Genomic DNA, 12,095 nt, shown 5'->3' with positions numbered 1-12,095 from the left:
ACTGGTGACACACAAAATGCCAGAACCCAGATACTAACTGAACCCCTCGATCTGAGACAATGTAAGACGGTACCTTGTGTAACCTAATAATATGAGCTATGAGCAGCTTAGCCAATTTCTTAGCATTACGTAAGTCGGGCAGAGCCACAAAATGACACATCTTGCTGAAACGATCAACCACCACCCAGATAACTGTGTTTTCCTCAGAGGAGGGCAAGTCTATGATGAAATCCATGGACAGATCTGTCCAGGGTCTCTTCGGTACCGGTAGAGGCAACAACTTGAGGGTGATGACGAGGCAATTTGGCTCTAGCACAGACCTCACATTAAGACACAAAACAAAAAACATCACGTCCTAAAGACAGTCACCAAAAAGCTCGTCTTATTAACTTACAAGTATTATTGATGTCAGGATGACCTGCCAGAACAGAGCTATGCATCTCCGAAAGTACTTGAAATCTCAAATGTAGCGGAACAAAAAGTTTGTCTTAAGGCAAGCCAGCAGGAGCCAAATCTTGTGCCTTATGCATCTGCTCCTCAAGATCTAGGGACACCGCGGACACCACCACCCTCTCAGAAAGAATGGGTGCAGGGGGTTCATCAGAGACCACCGGAACAAGACTCCTAGAGACAGCATCCGCCCTGACATTACAACTGCCAGGTCGGTATGTGACCACAAAATCAAACCGAGCAAAAAACAACAACCACCGAGCTTGTCTAGGGTTAAGTCTTTTCACTGATTCTAAATAAATCAAATTCTTGTGATCGGTGATAACTGTCACCTTATGTTGAACCCCTTCCAGAAGAGGTCTCCATTCCTCGAAAGCCCACTTAATGTCCAACAACTCTCTGTCCCCAACGTCATAGTTCTGTTCAGTAGAGGTAAACTTCTGTGAGAAAAAATGCGCACGGACGAAGATTCTTTAACTCGCCAGCGCTTTGAGACAGAACAGCCCCCACCCCGACCTCTGAAGCATCCACCTCAACAACGAAAGGCTTGGACGAGTGTGGCAAATGACGTTGCACATCAATAACTGACGAAAATGACATTGCAAATCAATAACAGACTGGTAAATGGGAAAAGGAAGGACACAAAAAGCTCTCCTGTTTTTGCTGGCAGACATTTTGTCTCATATCCCCCTAGTTATTTACTACAGCAGAATAAAACTTTTTGGGCCTCATTTAGCAAAACTGTCTAGCAGTAAGACTATCCTTGTTGCCCCTAACAGCCAGTAACGACACAGCTTTCATTTTATCTCAGCAGCCTGAGAAATGAAGGCTGAGCTGTGACTGGTTGTTATGGACAACAAGGACCATGATAGACAGTTTTGCTAAATTAAAATCTTTGCGTTTCTGTTTCCATTGATATCAAATTTCTGTATCTGAGTGTCATTAAATAGGAGTTTTGAGAGGTTCAGATCTTGAAGATCATTTGTAATAACTCCGTATTAAGAGACAATTCTAGATATGTTCTATTGCATTAAGCTGACTGATAAAGTGATGTACTTCTTTTACTCTTGGCAGGAATATATGCCTACTCCTGATCCGCTAACGCTTAAAATGGTAAGTTCATAAAGATGTATATCCACATTATATCTCTATAAATATATGAGTGGCCGTTACAAATAAAATAGTTCATGATGTTTCTAATGCTGGGTACATGCCACAAGATACAGCGACGAAGTATAAAATTATATGACACTGAATCGGCTGCTTGTCCCTTCTCTCTAAACTGATGGGAGGAGTCTAGCTGTTATGCATCTTCCATACACAACTCATGGAAATAGCAGATTCTGTAAGTTCTCTTTTCATACTACAGAGAATAAGTAACATCATCATGGAGAATACTAGAGGTACTGAACAGTGTAGATGTGATCTCAGTCGCATAAATAACTTACCAGATAGGTGCAGCAGAGTCTGTGTGAGTCTCTCTCTCTCTCCTCCTCTCCATACCCTTCTATTGGCATGCCCCACTTCCTGTGTTCCATTTTGCCATCTCCTTTACGAGAGATGGGCATTGTTCCGTTCACCATGCTCAGGATGAACATAAGGTTGTGTTTACAAAGGGAGCAGACTGCGGAACAGAGCATTAACATCAACCTTTCTGACGGACTGGAACAGTGCAGGCAGTCCATCTACGTGTGGAGACCACCATGCCAGGACCCCATTGTGGCCAACAGACCGTGACAGGTATTACTTGACAACAGGCAGTGGGCAGTAAATTAGAATGAAGGTTGACCCTAGTGTGCAGCGAGATTTTTCTGCACTAAATGGCCATTTTAGTTAATTGAAATAATTTTCACTTTTGCTTATTACATTGGCTATTATAGTAACACAAGTTGTCTAAAAGCGCAGTGACCATTTAACATGTCAGGAGCAGAGGGTTTGGGGGTATATTACCTGCACTTGTCCTTCTCTGCCGTCAATCTAGCGAATCAGTTCTGATTTTCAGTAGTCCAAGATGACTGCTGCAATTCTCTATGTAGCACATATGCATTGCTCTCTGATTGACAAGTGCTGATGACGTGAGAACACTGACCAATCAGAGAGCAGGTATAGTACACTGGTAGTCTAAGGCCCAATGCCCAGGGGTGGATTTTCGCTGCGGAATTCGCTGCCAGATGCCTACCACGAATTCCACAGCAATGTTCATCCATAGCATGCCATGTTAAAAGATTCTTCCATGCCCACGAGCAGAAATCAACAGTGATTTTCCGCTCGCGGGGGAAAATCGCAGCATGCTCTATTTCGTTCGGGAAATCGCATCTACAGCTTCCATTGCAGTCAACGGAAGCCGTCCGATCCGCAGCGATTCCAAAATGTCAATCGCCAGGCCGCCTCATGCCCTGCACTGCGCATGCGTGCTGGCCAAGACACTCGCGGCAGATCTGGACAGGTGAGTATGTGTCTCTGGCTGGGCACCGGGGCTGATTCCACTGTGACATTTCGCAGTTGGAATCCAACCCGGCCGTGGGCTTTCGGCCTAACACTATTAGATAGTCTGCTGAAGATTGTGTTGGCCATCTTGAACATCCAAAAACAAGGCCCAATATTGGCAGAAAAGAACAACTGCAGGTAATACACCATCCTACCAAAAGTAATTGGACACCTGATCAAGACTCAGTACTAGTATTTATTTCCATATGTTAATACTTAGTGGGGCTTCTTTGGCTCTAATGACATTGGATACCCTCCGTGGAATATGCACTTCAGCTATGTCCCTCCATTCATCGAGCAAACATCTGGCGGGTTCTCTCAAATAAGATGGACGCTCTTAATATTTCCTGACCTGACATTCTAAAGATTTTCAATAGGTTTCAGATCGGGGCTCATTCTCATTGCTGTATACTTATGGTCTGTACCTAATTTAGGTGAATACACAATGTTAATGGCAGTGTTTTCACTGCAGAACAGATGCATCATGGGATTGATAGCATAGAATAGTGAAAGTAGAAATTTCAACATCAAGATGTTGCCTGATAAGCATCAGGCAGGAGGCTGCATAAGACTGACTGCAATAAACAGAGGAGACCTCTAGAGTGTGAGAGAGCAATCAGGTTAGAGGTGTGGGAATGGAAAAATGTGATTTCACCAGAGTGGCCCTTTAAATGCTAATGCATACACACCAAATACAGATAGTCCCCAACTTGCAAACGTTCGAGTTACGAACTTTGCAAGTTGCGAACAATCTGTCCTGCACAGTATGATGTAATGCTATGGCATTACATTATGCTGTGCAGGGAACGGACAGGCTTCTATCAAGCCTGTCCGGTCAGATCGTGGGACACTGGGCTGTTGCTAGGCAGCCGGGGGCCTTCTGAAAGGCCCTAGGGCTGCCTATGCAGAGCGCCTATCAAGCGCACATCAAATCAATTATTTTGGCCTGGCTCTCCATGCAATAAAAACACTGTGAATTTTCATATTTGTATTTATTCTAGTTCCATGCATTTTGGGGACAAAACCGGTCACCTTATAAAAATCCTGTAAGTTCTTTATATTTTATTTATTATTAAACAGGTAATGATGAAGCCAGAAACAATTAAGAACAGCAGTAAACAAGTGTGTCGACAAAAAAAATTAGGACTAGAGATGAGCGAACCTACTCGGCCACGCCCCTTTTTCGCCCGAGCCCGGCGATTTTCGAGTACTTCCGTACTTGGGTGAAAAGATTCCGGGAGCGCCGTGGGTGAGTGGGGGGTTGCAGCAGGGAGTGGGGGGGAGAGGGCTCCCCCCTGTTCCCCGCTGCTACCCCCCGCTCCGCCACACCTCCCCCCGCCCCCCGAATCTTTTCACCCGAGTACGGAAGTACTCGAAAATCGCGGTGCTCGATCGAGTAATTACTCGAAACGAGTATATTCGCTCATCTCTAATTAGGACCTAATAATAAAGCACTGAATATGTGATTGTGTGCATTGCCGCTTTCACACGACTGTAATATGGATGTATTTTTGCGCCCGTTTCATGGTTGAGTGTTCTGGTCTGACCGCGGTACTAATGACCAACTCACAGCATCATAAATCACTATGAGGGCAAAGACACACGGGTGTATGCGCTAATACGCTCACCATTACAGAGCGTATTAGCGAATGAACCAAGGGGTTTTTTTTCGGACTATTTAAACTCTGCACTATTGTGCGTGAGTCTGAAGAAAAAAAAAGCAAAAAGATAGGTCCTGCCCTATCTTTTTTGCGCGTACTATTAACGTGTGATTATCCCCATAGTGGAAATAAAATCATTGAAAATCAATGGTTTTGTTTCGTGCCATTATGCGGCCATGATTTTCACGGCCGCTTATCGGGACTAAAACACGCCCATCAGTTTAAGCCCTGATGCTGTGAGTTAGGATCAGTAGACCCACGGTTGAGGTAGGATACTCATCTGTAATATAGTCCCATAGGTGTACCCATATTACTCTTGTGTGACGATGGTCTATGTATGTGTGCAGCACTTATCAAAGACTAATACATCTGCCAGTGGTTATTTAATCAGTGATTAAAACCACAGTGTATCACATGAGCTGACGTGTAGCAATGCAACCACAAACCGCGTCGATATGCGATTTGACTGCAAACTGTTGAGCTTTTTAAACAGTTATGTGCTTTTATAGGTAAATAGCAGTTTTGCCTGCAAAACCTTGCGGTCATTAACATTGAAAAGCATGTACTAACGCTTTTTGCTCTCACATTTGCTGATATGATGAAAAAACTGCAGCATGCTCTATTTTGCTGCAGATTCCGCGCAGAAGGTCTCCATTGAAGTCGATGGAGGTCATTTGACCCGCAGCCCATACACAATTAAAATAGTGTAAGGGCTGCGGGTACCTTCGTCATTGCTAAGCGACAGCAAGGTAAATACACATATTCAAAAAAAGAAACTGTACTGCGCATGACCGCCACGGTTCTCCGCAATACAACAAAATAAGGTACGCAGAGTCACTTGTCTTAAAGCCTATTAGCATGCATCAATTGTCGTTTGAGCGATTGAACGACTCAACACCTTTTTTGCTTTCAAATGCTGAGCGTTTACACGTAAAAATAACCATTTGTTGTTTGCTCAGGTGGGCGTGCGTATACGCGAAGAATCTCTAGGCCGGAGGTTTTTAATTGGTGCGAAGAAAAAGCCATTGTCTTCTGCCACATGAGTCATTGTGTTTAGCTGGGCATCATGTTCTATTTTATCGTGTATTACACGCAATAGAGCCCATTATTCTCTATGGGTGCGTACGAAACACTGCATACATTGCGTATGTGTGACATTTATATGCAATCTCGGTACGCAACAGAGCGTAAAATAAAAAAAAAAAAGTTTTTACATTCACTGTATGCATCATATAATTGTATGAATCAAGAATTTTCGCACTGAAGTCCTAATCTTTATTCACATATTTCATGCTATTCACACGGGGCGCTGCTGCGTATAAGCAAAAAAATATTCAGGAGAGTTAAAAACAACAATTGGCAGAAATCCTCGGATTGAGAATTATTGCTTAATTAGGGGCAGAGGCAGGGTAACGCCCTCCCCCTCCCTTTTTTCCACCTTCCATAGAAGTCTATGGGAGTTTGCTGCGTGTTTCGGCAAAAGATAGGGCAACACCTATAAAACTGGTGACCAAAAACGCTCGCATATGTGCTATTTTTCCCATCGCGATTACTTTACTTGCCAAAAAATCGTTCATCTGAATGAAGCAATTGAAATCCAATGCATCACATGGTTGCGTTTTTTCAGAGATTTTTTTACGTGGCTAAGTACCTGCATAAATACAGTTGTCTGAATAAGCACTTATATACGTAGCGTTTTACCACACACTCATGTGAGCCCGGCCTCACTCAGGAGCTATTTTTCAACGTTTTCATCTTCCTGCCTTTCAAGAATGTAACATTTATTTTTCTATTGATATAGTCGTATGAGGACTTTTTAAAATCTTTCCGGTGCATGCAGACGACCGTATATCGGCCGCGTATTCACGCCGGTCGATATACGGCATCCCTCTCTGCAGGGGGAGGAGGCTGGAAGAGCCAGGAGCAGTGCTCTGAGCTCCCGCCCCCTCTCCACCCCCTGCACTATTTTTAATGAGGCGGGACGGGGCGGAGCTAATTCCCAGAACTTAGCCCCTGCCCCATCCCGCCTCCTCTCATTGCAAATAGTGCAGAGGGGCAGAGAGGGAGTGGAGAGGAGGCAGAGAGGGGGTGGGAGCTCAGAGCACTGCTCCTGGCTCTTTCAGCCTCCTCCCCCTGCAGAGAGAGACGCCGTATATCGGCCGGCGTGAATACCCGGCCGATATACGGTCGTCTGAATGCGGCCTGCATTTGAGAAGTTGTATTTTTTTAAAGGTACCATATAATGTATCGACAAACTTAACTGGCAAGAATACGATAGATTAGACTTTAACTGACATGGCAATACCAATTCTGTTTACTTCTTTATTGTTTTGTTTTCATTTTCAAAAGAAAGAATGAGATTTTATTTTGAAACCTTAAAAAACGTAATATTTTAAAACATTTTATGAAACATATTTCCCCTATTTTTTTTAAATTTTTTATGAAGTTTGCTCCCACTGGGGGACTTGAGCGTTTAACTGTTTTAGTGCTTACAATGTACTGCAATACCTCTGTGTTGCACTATATTATACTTTTTTCATTCGCCCTGGGAGCCTTCATTAGGCCACGGGCTACAATGGCAACTCCTACTGACGTTGCTGAAATAGTGTCTGGCTTAGATACCCTGGTCTGCACTGACCAAAAAAAAGGAAAACAAACTTTGCTGGAATATCTTTATGAGAAATTGGAAGGGTAAAAAAGAACGGAGGTGGGAGAGGGAAAATATATGTATGAAGAAAACTAATTCCCAACACTTATCTCTTTTTCTTTAGAGTGAAAGGCAGAAATCAGAGTGCAATGGCAACTCGAAATAAGCAAAGGATCCTCCAACACCTCTAACAAACCATAGATAATGAGTGGTGATCACACCAAAGCTGGTCCCAGGAGAAGCTGGTCGTGATACCAGAGCATGGATTGGAAACGGTCTCGTATTGTTTCCTTATTGTTCAGTGGTATCTTATAAATAAAACTTTTTCTGGTTTAAAAAAAGACATCTTTGCATCTGTTGTTCTTTGTTCGGCTCCATTTTTAAGATGAAACATAATTTATCCATACATAGATAATAAGAGGACCAAGTCTGTAATATCACCTCTGTGTCAGTGGCCGATATGACGTATAGCAGCTTTTTGCACCCAACTGCTGAACAAATTGTTGGGAGAATACATATGGGCTGAAATATCATATCATCATTTGTAGACTAGATAGGGGGTGTGAGGATCTTTGGCTGGCGTGTACTTGAAATTTTGACCCCTCTGCAATGCATGCTCATTGAGTTGAATTAGCACACATTAAAATACATACATAGGGTCTTCAAAAGGCTGCAATACTAAGTGTTTTGTCAAAGGCCAACCAGCGAGTGACTGCAGCAGCGAATGTTCTTCTGAAAACCAGTAAGGACTGTTCAATCAAGGATCACTCGCACATATTTATGTGTTAAGGTAATTGTTGGCATATTTCTGGCTAGAATAGGCCATGTTCTTAAAGGGTTAAAGCTTGCAGAAGCCTAGCATCCTTGTGATGGCGGCCAGCAGCGTTGTTGCTTCTTTATTGTATTGGCAGGCTTGGCGAGAACAGGAGCGACGTACATCTTCCACAGCAGCAGCAGGGCTGCAGGAGGCAATGCGCTGCAGGCCAATCTAGAGCGCAACAGAAGCAGAAGATGAAGGGGTCGAAGAAAAGAGAAGCCCGCTGACAGGCTTCAACCAATGGCTGTCAACCCTTTCGCCACCTCCTGCTGCAAGCCTATCTTGCGCTTTCTTTCGAACTCTGAATCTTTCCTTACGCCGGACTCATAGAGCCGTAATTCTCTGCGTGCCACCCACTAGAAACACGTGCGTGATACACAGCAAGTACATAATAACATTGCATACTCGCTGCGTGCCATTCGCCATGCAGTTCTTGGCATGTATGCACACGTAAGACGTGCAAAAATAGTACATGCTTCGATTTAATTGTGTGCATATGTGTCGCTATTCGTGTCAGCAGCAACGTGTCAGCCTATGGGAAATTGATACAGAGCATTACGCATGCAAAACCTGCACGCATAATATGCTGTGATGACACACGAGGGTATGCCCGGCCCTAGCTCTTACTTTTTTCCCCTTGTCCTCAGTTCAAGTAGCACAGAGCTGCTCCCTTTTGGATGTGGACTTGATGTACCGCAGAGCAGGAAGCTGCGTGCGCATGGCCCTTTAAGCCAGGTCACTGCAAAATATGTTGGGTACGTTCACACAGTTGATTCCTTTATTGATTTTCTGTGCCAAATCCCCCGTCATTCTGCTATGGATCTGCACATGGATTTTGCTCTGTTAATGGGCAAAATGTATGTGCAGAATTACCGATGTGTTTCTGCACAGATCCGCATGGGAAAGCGACAGGGCAAACAAAGACGCACTGATTTAAATGACTAATTAGTCCCAGATGTGTTCTTTTTCCAGCGGAATTACGCAGCGTATCACACATCTCCTAGCGCAAATACACAGAAAAACAATGGGTTCTATTTTCTGTGTGTTGCGCGAGTAATGCCAATGTCACATGGGAGTATTTGTGTGCCCAATATGCAGAGAATAGAACCCATTTCAATGGGTTTGCTCACATTTCCGTATTTTTCGTGCTCATTTCGGTAGCAGTAAAAAATAATGCAGCATGATCTATCTTTCTGCGTATTTGTACACTCAGAGTCCACATAGAAGACAATCGGCGTGTGTGCAAATGCGTGCGCAATACGCAAGGAGATGAGTGAATCACTGGGCAATTGTGTAGAAAACGAACACATCTGGAACTCAGTAAGGGCTCATAATAGGCGGTGAATGGAGTCAATGAAAGTACACCGATTTTCATTGATCCATTCACAATTACATATAATATGTGCGAAAGAAAGAACGCATCATGTTCTATTTTACGGCGTATTAATCGCGATAGAACCCTATTCTCTATGGGTGCTTATAAAACGCTGTACATACGCAATTACATTGCATATGTGCGGCGATAATATGCAATGTCGCTAATTGACAGAGAGGGAAATTAAAAAAAAAAATTAAACCAGGAAGACTGCACATGACAGCCTGTATGAAATACGCCGTCAGGCGTAGTCCAAAACCGCTGCGACACGCCGGCTCACGCAGTGGTAAAACACTGCATTTTAGTACAGGCTCATATGAATGGGCCCTAAAACTAATTAGCCATTTCAATCGGTGTGACTTTGCTTGCCGGGTGCAAAAAGTACAGTAAAAAAGGTCAATGAGCAAGCAAAAAAAGCATAGTTCCTTCCACAAATATGCAGCGCTCAGGCACGCGCAAATAAGCATACACCTGTGTGAAGGGGCCCTCATGGCAGATTCTATACTGATTGCACCCCCTTAACCCGATAGAGCTCATGTCCATGACCGTGTTTTCACCACGTATCACGTATACGTGGACTTTCATTGATCCTTGCACACCAGCGTGTGGACACTACATATCGATACACATGGTAAATAAATTGCAGCATGCTCTACTTCTCTGTGTACGTACGTGATCGAGACCCTATACATTGTAGACGGAATAAAAAAATATATATCACACTGCACACGTCTGTGTGCGTGTGATATTTGTGGGCATGGGCAGTGCCATACGCATTGATACTCGGCCTCTGCCTGCAGAGCATATGGCTGCAAAATGTGCAAAACGCTGCCATGAGACAAGCAACGTTTTAAGCATACGGCTGAGGGCGTGAGCTCTTATTGCTACAGGACGCACAGGTTCAGGGTATTTATGGAGGGGGTTGGGGGTCGATCCAGCTCCATACAATGTGGGTGCTGGCTCTTTCTTACAGCGGACACTCGCCTGCTTCAATAAGCAGCACCGCTGATCAGAGCTGTTAACCCTTAAATGCTGCTGTCAATTCTGAAAGTGGCATTTAAATGCCCCGATTGATATTCGGGGGTCCCGCACTGCTCCTCGCGATAATCTTGCGGGTTGCTGTGTGGTTGTCATAGCAGCCGTGAGCCTTCTGAAAGGCTCCAGGGCTGCCATTGCAGATTGCCTATCAAGCCATGGTTGTGGAGTGGCTTGATAGATTGCCCATGGTCAAATCATGGTATAATGGATGGGGGAGGATGGCTTTGATGGAAGCGTATATCAGCCGGCTCTGAAAAAACCTGCCGATATACGCTCATGTAAATAAGCCCTTATAGTGTTCAGTCAGTACGCGGTGTGTTTCCATTTCACTCCACTTAGAATTTTGTAAAAGTTTTTCAGTATATTAGTTGGTACATTAAATAGTACCAATGAAAAATATAACTCATCCTGCAAAAAAAAATGCACACCACGCAGATGGCTTGAGAGGCATTTTGCCATGACAGCCTTGGGGCTTTTCAGAAGGCCCCTCCTGCCATGACACCCACATGGCGCCCTGCGATCTCATCGTGGGGAGCCGTACAGGACCCCTAAATAGAGTTTGGAGGATTTAAATGCAGCTGCAGGTCGTCAAAAGGAGTATTGGCGGTCGTTAAAGCTCCCATTGAAATCAATGGGCGATGCCTTCCAATGAACACGAAAAGCAAGAACGTGCCACAATTTTGTTCAAAAAAATGGGGTTCAGGTTCGTGCAATATTTGTGTGTATTGCAAGACACAAATCTCATGCACATTTCTTGGACGTGTAAAGTGGCCTTCTGTGCTGAATTTTGAAGCAGATTTTGCACTGTATAGATACGCTTTGTACGAACCGAGCCTTAGGCCTCCCTCACAGGGCGCTTTCAGCCCTGTGCTAAACGCTGTACAAGGCTCCCATTCATTTCAATGGGGCTGCTCACACAGGGCTGAAAATGCTGCGCTGAAAAACGCTGCATGTTCTATCTTTGGGCATTTTCAGCTGAGTCTCCATTGAAATGAATGGGCAGCGTTTTCAGCACAGCTAAAAAGGCAGCTGAAAACACAGCTGAAAAGGCAGCGTTTTGCAAACGCCCTGTGTGAGGGAGGCCTTAGGCTTTATTCAGACCAGCATATATCAGACGCGTTTTCACGGCCGGCCGATGTACGCGACCATCTGATGCGTTGGATTCCAATGCATCAGTTTAGATGGGCGATTTTCCGGTGGGTAAGAACAGCCGTCCAGAAAAGATCGTGCATACGGTGCGCATTCCAGACAGATGGTTTTACGTTGGCCTGAAAAGATGGTTCTGGACCAGCATACTCCAGCCGTTCCCATAGACTCCAATGGGAGCTGCCGGAAAAGGGAGGTAGTTTAGCAGCATGTCTACTAAATTCCCTCCCCCTCTCTGGCCCTTGCTGGCGGGACATTAGCACACTAGCTCCCGCCTCCTCCTATTGCCGTCAGACGACGGGATTCATGGCGTGGCGTATACTTGCCGCACCCAGGTCATTGGAATGAGCGCTTACATGGGAGATGCAGCCGTGACTTGGTCATGGCTGCCTCCTGTTCATGCGATTTTCAGCCGCAGCACGGCCAGCCAAAATTCGCAGCGCCCGTGTGAAGGAGCCCTTAGCGTGCCTTCAC

Source organism: Eleutherodactylus coqui, chromosome 9, assembly GCF_035609145.1.
Source record: "Eleutherodactylus coqui strain aEleCoq1 chromosome 9, aEleCoq1.hap1, whole genome shotgun sequence".
Lineage (NCBI taxonomy): Eukaryota > Metazoa > Chordata > Amphibia > Anura > Eleutherodactylidae > Eleutherodactylus > Eleutherodactylus coqui.
This window is presented reverse-complemented; position numbering follows the sequence as displayed.